This window comes from Myotis davidii, unplaced genomic scaffold, assembly GCF_000327345.1.
Source record: "Myotis davidii unplaced genomic scaffold, ASM32734v1 scaffold842, whole genome shotgun sequence".
Taxonomy (NCBI): Eukaryota; Metazoa; Chordata; class Mammalia; order Chiroptera; family Vespertilionidae; genus Myotis; species Myotis davidii.
Genome location: NW_006293540.1, coordinates 325,303 through 334,321, shown reverse-complemented (window position 1 = coordinate 334,321; position 9,019 = coordinate 325,303).

The window sequence follows — 9,019 nt, the reverse complement described above, 5'->3', positions numbered from 1 at the left end:
GTGGGGGTCCCCACTGGGGTGCCTGGCCAGTCTGGGTGAGGGGCTGAGGGCTGTTTTCAGGCTGGGGGTGACTGAAGATCTCAACCGCTCCTTTTTTTCTTTTCTTTTTCTTTTTTTATTCTGGGCCAGCTTTAGCTTTGAGGCTCGGCTCCAGCTCTTAGGCCTCCGAGGCTGAAAGTAGGTTTCTGGCCTTTGCTTACAATGTTGCAAATTTGCTGGCTGTAGTCCGGTGGTATTTGTTACAGAGTTTCTGAAAGTGCCGGCTCAGAGGCCTGCAGCCGCAGGCGGGGAACATTGGTTTCCTCTGTCACTGAGGCAAGCAAGCCTCATGTTAGTTTCAAGCTGCCTGGCTGCCAGCCGCCATCTTGGCTGACAGTTAATTTGCATATCTCGCTGATTAGCCAATGAAAAGGGTAGCGGTCGTACGAAAAATTACCATGTTTCTCTTTTATTTATTTATAAATTATGTAAAGGATATAAAGAATAACAAAAACATGTATCACCCCTGCTTAGAATTCTCCTTTTCCCCTTCCTCTCCCCTCCCCCTCACAAGCTGCTAAGGCCCTTCTTCACAACTGTTCTAAAAATCTTAATTTAAGCCCCAGCTCTGCCACTTCGTGACCCATATAATCTCTCTTACATACCAAATGAAGCTCCCTGTTTGATTTCCTCACTTTCAACACACTCCATGTTAAACACCACCCCTCCCCCCAATTCCTCTCATGCTCCTTACCTTCCATTTTAGTTCTAGCATCCATTCTCCCACCCCAGAATTGGCTATGTTGAATTCTCCCACCAAAGACTGGCTACCACCATCACTCCTCTTATTTTTCCCTCCATCTTTCATTCCTTTTCTCAACAAGTCCCCTTCTAGTGAGAAAGAGGTAATTCCACCTGATCCTCCAAGATCATCACTTCCCCTCAAGCCTAGATTCATCCTCTTACAAATATTTCTCGTGGATATTCACAGCATAAAGGATATATAGAAAGCCCCAAAGAATCCAATCCAACATTTTTATATACTACAGAAGCTATTTTATAATTTAAAATAACAGAATGGGTGAAATTATCTGCAAGCACATATCTGATAATGGACTGGTAGCAAGAATATATACACAACTCTCAAAACTCATTAAGGAAAGAACCCAATTTTTATTTTTTTAAAATATATTTTATTAATTTTTTACAGAGAGGAAGGAAGAGAGACTTAGAAACATCGATGAGAGAGAAACATCTATCAGCTGCCTCCTGCACATCTCCCACTGGGGATGTGCCCGCAACCTGGGTACATGACCTAGACCGGAATCGAACCTGGGACCTTTCAGTCCACAGGCCGACGCTCTATCCACTGAGCCAAATCAGTTTCGGCCCAATTTTTAAAAAGAGGAAAAGATTTAATAGACCCACCATCAAAGAGAAATGGATGGCAAATAGCAAATAAAAAACAACTCAACATCATTAGGATTTAGGAAAATACCAATGACAACCACAAAGAGAAACCACTACATACCTATTGGAATGACTCAATTTAAAAAAAGAAAAACAAAAACTGACAATACCAGATAGTGAAAGGATGTAGAACTGTAACTCTCTCATTCCCATCCATTGCTGAATGGGAATGCAAAAATGGTAAGCCACTTTGGAAAACAGTTTGGCAGTTTCTTATAAAGTTAAATATATGCTTAGAGATAATCCAGCAATCCCATCTCCAGGTATTTACCCAGGAGAAATGAAGACACATGACCACATAAAACCCACAGACAAATATTTACTGTCACCTTATTTATCAAAAGCTGGAAACAACCCAAGTGTCCATCAACTGGTGAATGGAAAATTAAATTGTGGTACAGAAATAACTAATTAACTACTCCACAAGGAAAAGAACAAAGCATCCTATCTAATAAAAGAGTGATATGCAAATTGACCCATCACTCCAACACACAAGATGACCATGTCCGACTGGTAGCTATGATGCACATTGGCCACCAGGGCCAGATGCTCAACACAGAAGCTGCCATAACACACACTGGCCATCTTATATAATAAAGAGGCAATATGCAAATTGACTGTCACACCCTCACACAAGATGGCCACCTCCATGTGGACAAAGATAGCCTCCCTCATGTGGTCAAAGATGGTCACCCCCCATATGGTCACAAGATGGCTGACAGGGGAGGGCAGTTGTGGGTGATCAAGCCAGCAGGGGACGGCAGTTGGGAGGGACCATGCCTGCAGGAGAGGGCAGTTGGGGGCAACTGGGCTGGCAGGGGAGGGCAGTTGGGGGCAACTAGGTTGGCAGGAGAGGGCCGTTGGGGGGCGATTGGGATGGCCGGGGGAGAAGTTAGGCATTGATCAGTCTGATAGGTGAGTGGTTAGGGGGTGATCCAGCTGGCAGGCGGAAGCAGTTAGGGGCAATCAGGCAGGCAAGTGGTTGGGAGCCAGTAGTCCTGGATTGTGAGAGGGATGTCCCGCGAGGGGTCCCAGATTGGAAAGGGTGCAGGCTGGGCTGAGGGACAACCGCCCCCACCCCCCGGCACGAATTTCATGCACCAGGCCTCTAGTCTATATATATGACTAAGTGACCGTCCAACAGTCTGTCTGACTGACCGGCCAGTACATATGATGCGCACTGGCAATCAACACTGACTCGCGTATGCACAATACATATAAAGCTCTCACTGGCACCAATCGCACACGATGCCAGAATGTATCTGAAGACCAACTATTGGCACAATGTACCTCTGAAGCTGAAAAAAAGTGATGTCGTCAACAGAATATTGTTTATTTATTAATCAATTTATATATTATTTTTACATACAGTTTACTAATTTTCTTTCATCTCTGACACCTCTATTATAAAGATATTTTATAATACTATAATATATATACTATCTTGACATGTAATTTTTTGCAGTAATGTAATTACTGCACAAATCTTTCTTCTAATTAATTTCCTTTCAATGTGCACAAATCCGTGCACCAGGCCACTAGTTAATACATAAAATAGCATGGATGAGTCTCAAAAGAACACAAAGTGAAAGAAGCCAGACTAAAAAAGCTACATAGTATATGATTCTATTTATATGACATTTTAGGAAAGGCAAAACCCCAGGGACAGAAATCAGATCAGTGATAGCCAGCAGCTAGGGACTGACAAAAGGAAAGACTAGGAAAAAAATTCCAAGTGAACTTTCTGTGGTAATAAAAGTATTCTATATCTTCATTGTGGTAGTGGTTACATGTCTGTTAAAATTTGTCAAAATTGCTAGAAATGTATACCTTTAAAAGGATGTTACTGCATGTAAATTATTCCTCAAAAAAACAAAGAATATATAACCTCCCTCAAAAAACATTAATAGCCTCCTTTCCCTTCCATCATAGAGGAGAGTCAGCAACAACCTCAAAGAATACAGGGTTGGGAATTGAGGAATTGTAAGGAGGCACAGGCCAGCAGGCCCAGAGGCCAAGCACAGGTAAGGGGAGAGGGGGATTTGGGACTACGAGGAAGGTTGGGGAACTGTGGGGATGTTGGAAGACCCTATGGATGAACAGGCCAGAGGGCCTATTGGCTGAGTCCAGGTCATGATGAGTGGGGTACAGAAGTAGAGGAGAGAGACAATGTGGTTGGGACATTGGTTGCATTAAACAAATATGTAAAATGAAATAAGTAAATATACTGAGGATGAAAGGAGCCAAGTTTCCCCCTACTTGAGAATATATTTCCAAAAATGGAAAGAGATTGGCTGGATTTAAGATGGAGTCATTGGCATGAACTCAGGTTTTATAATATAAAATATATAAACTACACACACATACATCTATACACATACAGAAATACAAAAAGTTACAGATGTACGTTTATGGTGCATGTACATATGTATATGTGTGCTGTGTGTACATACTTACATATATTTTCTAGCTCTGCCTCCTGACATAGCCTAGAGGCAATGACACCCCAAAAGCAATGTGCACACCTAGCACCCAGATTTGGTTTCTAATTACTATCCTCCATTGAAAAGAACCAGGACTCCTTGGAAACTGCTGACTCCAGGGCTTCGGCAGCAAAAGAACAAGGTAAGCCCGGCCGGCGTGGCTCAGTGTTTGAAAGTGAACCTATGAACCAGGAGGTCACAGGTTCGAGTCCTGGTCAGGGCACATACCCAGGTTATGGGCTCAATCCCCAGCCCCAGTGTGGGGTATGCAGGAGGCAGCCGATCAATGATTCTCTTTCATCATTGATTTTCTATCTCTCTCTCCCTCTCCCTTCTTCTCTGAAATAAATAAAAATATATTTAAAAGAACAAGGTAAGCTTGGAAAATCTGTGCCAGAAAGTCAAGAAACATCCCATGAATGATAGGAACAGGTCAACAGTACGAAGAAGCCAGCATAAAGCAAGTCCCACCAACCAAATTGGGGACAGCTTGAGGATCGGAATAATTATAGAAATGAATTACAAACCACTGAGTAAAACAAGAATTCATGAGTCTGACAGAAATTTAAAAAAAAGAAAACGAGAAGGGAAAAAATCTACCTTATAGTAGAATGGCAACTAACAAATATAGACAGACCGATAGAAATGGAGAATGAGACAGCTATTACAGAAGTGACTGGTTCAGGAAGAAGCTGTCAATGGAAGTCAGGTAGAGGAACAGGCTAGTGGTATCATCTCAGAATATATTTCCACAAGATAATAATAATTACAAAAGGGAAATGGTGAATTTAATGTGGAGAAACCTAGCAAACACCAAATAAAGCAAGTGATAAAGGTTAATATCATTGATAGTGGGGCAGACAGACATCACTGGCCTTCGTGTCTAATACATATTGAGGAGAGAACAGCAACATCTCTGTGATACTCCTGTCAAGAGTGATACAGCCGTTCTCATGAAGAAATAAACAGACACACCTCACTCAGCACTTCAAAAATGTCAAGGACACAAAAGAAAGGCAAAGACTGATTAACTGTTCCAGACTGAAGGAGTTGGAGGAGACATGCTACCAAACGTTAACACATATTCCTAGAAAGGCTCCTGGACCTAAAAAGGGAAAAAGAGACATTACAGCAACAACTGGCAAAATGTTAATGGAGTCTGTGGATGGAGGGTAATGTTGTACCAATATAGATTTCCTGACTTGAGAGTTGTATACTGGTTATATAGGAAAGTTCTATTCGGGGGAATATACACCAGAGTGTTTGCTCTCAAAGAAGTTCAGAAAAAGAAATAATCATAAAGGGTATATATGTATGTAGATTTAAGCATACACACACACACATACGCACACAGCGGGCACGGAAAAAATGCAATAAAATATTAACAACTGGAGAATCTGGGTGAAGAGAATATAGGATTTTTAAGGGGCTTTTTGTTTGTTTGTTTGTTTTTAGTTGTTCTGCCAACTATAATTGTGAAATTATTTCAAAATAAATTATGGGGGGGGGACGATAATAGGTATCTACTGCCAGAAATTATGCAGGGCACAATATCTTTTATCCTCACAACAAAAGCTTGCCTTAAAGCTCAAAAGATTAGGCACTGGCCAGTGTGGCTCAGTTGGTTGAGCATTGTCCCGTGTACCAAGAGGTCGCTGGTTCAATTCCCAGGCAGGGCACATGCCTGTGTTGCCAGTTCGATCCCTGGTAGGGAGTGTGGTTCTCTAAAATCAATAAAAACACATTTTAAAAAGCTCAGAAGGTTAAACCCTGGTCAAGCCAAAGGTCCTCCAGCTACCAAGTGCACAACCCATCGAAACTGTCTAACTCTACAACTTCCAATCTTCTACCACACCTTGCTGTCTCACTCAACAACTAGATAATCAACACTTACTAAAGGACATGCCAACATCTGTACTGATCGCTGAAGTACATGTAAAATGAATCAGAATGTCCCTGCCCTCAACAAATTCAGTCTAACAGAGATAAACAGACTTGTAAACTGTAAAAAGTTATAGGTGCTATGGTTTGCCTTTATTTCACAGGGAATTTGGCCCTCACTCGACACTAAGTCAGTATAATCCATTAGAAGGTGGAAGATCACATTCTACAATGTACAGGACAAACAGACCAGCGGCGACAATGGAACATACTTATTTAGGTCATGTAGTCCCCATCTCTCACACACACACCCTCCAAGGTTTGAACAGCCCTTAAGAAAACAAGAGGTGCCCTAGCTGGTTTGGCTCCAGCTGGTTTGGCTCGGTGAATAGAGCGTCCGTCGGCCGGTGGACTGAAGGTTCCCAGGTTCAATTCCAGTCGAGGGCACATGCTCGATCCCCAGTAGGGGGCATGCAGGAGGCAGTCAATCAATGATTCTCTCTCATCATTGATGTTTCTAACTCTCCCTCTCCCTTCCTCTCTGAAATCAATTTTAAAAAATTTAAAAAAAAAAGAAAAGAAGGAGAAAACAAGAGGCCCCGCCAGTGTAGCTCAGCGGTTGAACATTGATTGACCCAGAAACCTATAGGCTACCAGGGTTCGATTCCTGTTAGGGGTCAGGGCACATGCCCAGGTTTCGGGCTCGATCCCCTGTGGGGGTGTGTAGGAGGCAGCCAATCGATGATGTTTCTCTCTCATCATTGTTTCTATCTAGTCCTCTCCCTCTAAAAATATCAATAAAAACATATTTTAAAAAAGAAAACAAGAGGAGGGAGAAATATGCCAGTATATTTGAGGAGTCTCAAAACTAGTCTTCTCCTGAGGTTTTCATCACACCCAGAGGTATTTGGTATTTTGTTTAAAAGGGGCCTTTTCTAAAAAGTAGTGGATATGGATGGATTAGAACTGTTCGGCCCAATTACTAAATTTGGATTGCTGCCAGAAATCATTCCCTTGTTTTCTACTCAGAGCCAAAAAGCAACTCTTGTGTATGAAAGAGCAAAATGAATCTCGACCAAAACATCAAGAATCAGGTTTACTAGGCTCCCTGCTTCAATGATTTTGAAAGCCAAATCTCCTCCCAAAGGAAGTGGGTTTTACCATAAATTATGTGCAAATTCAGTGGTTTTCTTCTGGTTATAAATCAACTAGGAATTGTCCTGAGTTTGCAATTAAGTTGGTTCTAACCATATACCATACATCATTTAAGTGAAGGAGGAAGGTCCAGGCTACACACTTGCAATACTATTTTGCAAGTCACTGTCCACCAAAATAGTGATTAGCAGGGGTAAAATAAATAAGTGAAAAGAGTACGAGGGAACCTAGTAAGGACACCTTCTAGACTGGGTGGAACCAGGGTCAGGAAATGCTTCCTTTAAAAGGAATCACCATTTAGCTGAGATCTAAAGAACAAGAGAACATAAGCCTAAAAGTACCGGTTTTGTGTGATTCTGTGTTTTATTTGGTGGATTTCCTGAGATGGCAGGTAAAAAGCAATACAAAAGATAATATGTGCAAAAGCAAAGGGGGTGAGAAAGAGCAAGGGATTCCATCTTGCTGAGACACACATACTAAGAAAGAAGCCTGTCAAAGGCTTTTTGTAGTAGAAAAGTAAACGTTTGATCGCTACAACCATTCCATGGCAGTTACTATTAACTTCAATGTACTAATGACAAAACTGAGGCTTCAGAAAAGTTAAGGCAACTGGACAAGGTCGCCACAAATCATCACAAGGTCGGCTATAAAGCCCATCCTGTTTCTATTCTCTCCACCTTAGAGCTTTACCCAGAGCACAACTAGCTCTTTGGATTCCCAGACAAATCACCTGTTTCCTTGATAATCAATCCTTGGTGTTTATTAACACTTTCAAAATCCAGCAGTCACCAAAGTGAATTTTAGCTGTATTCAGGGGCCAATCCCTCAGTAAAATCAAATATACTCATTTTTACGTTTTCACAATGTAAATTTTAATACAAAACATTTTCCCCTTATGCTAGAGAGGCCCCAAAAAAGTTAAGGCAGCAGTAAGAAGGCAACCCACGCAGATTTCTTTGTATACTTGGTAATGCACAACACATCAGCATCTGTTTTATCTGGCAGCAGGAAGAGTAAGGCAGGACCCCACAATTATCCCTGTAGAGAGGCACTCCAAAGGGCATGTAGGCATAACAGCTACCATGATGGTAACGCAAATAGCCATTGCACTTCGCCAGTCATGCCAAAAGCTTTTAAACACCCACATCCCTAAACCCTCCTGCCCTCCGACACAGGTGGGCCAATTTCTTTCCATTCTTTTCCAGCCCACACAATTTCAGAGGAATCAAAAATCTGCTGCCAGGAGTGGGAAGCAAAGAAAGCTGCTGTACTTTTAACACAAAAGACCAAAAAAGAAGGGTCCTAACTCCTCACTCTGTGTTCTATCCAGTAAGCCAGAGTAAAACACACAGAAATGTAGCTCCTTTTACCTCCCCCAGCTCCCGTTCCTTTACCTCCACCCTGCCCCAGCTAGATCAGGTACCCTTTCCCCTACCCCCACACTTACACACCTTTCTCGTGGCACTGACCACATTATCTATCAGCTTGGTATCAATCAACCTCCCCACCACACTAAGAGCGCCTGAAAACAGGGAGTCTCGCAATTTGCCTCCCTCCACACATCCTTAACAGCGAGCACAGTGTTGGGCATACAGGAGCTGAATTAAGGTTCACTGGGTGAATATAAAAACTGCTGGATAAAAGAGAAGTGAGCAGTGGAAAAAGGAAATGGTTGGACAGTAATTTGAAGTTTGATGGTCTACAGTGGTCGGCAAAGTGCAGCTCGCGAGCCACATGCAGCTCTTTGGCCCCTTGAGTGTGGCTCTTCCACAAAATACCAACTTCTGCGCATGGGTGACAAAGTTTCAATCGCACTGTACATGCACGCCCGCACATGGTATTTTGTGGAAGAGCCACACCAAGGGGCCAAAGAGCTACATGTGGCGCACGAGCCACGGTTTGCCGACCACTGTCCTAGGCGAATGGAAGGACCAGAAATCAGCCAGGGCCAGTCTGCCCCTTGAGGTCGTAGATGGTATTGAGGCATCATTACCTTCTGTAGAGTGGGCCAGTGAGCACCAGGAAGTTAGGGAAAACTTTATTTTGAAGTA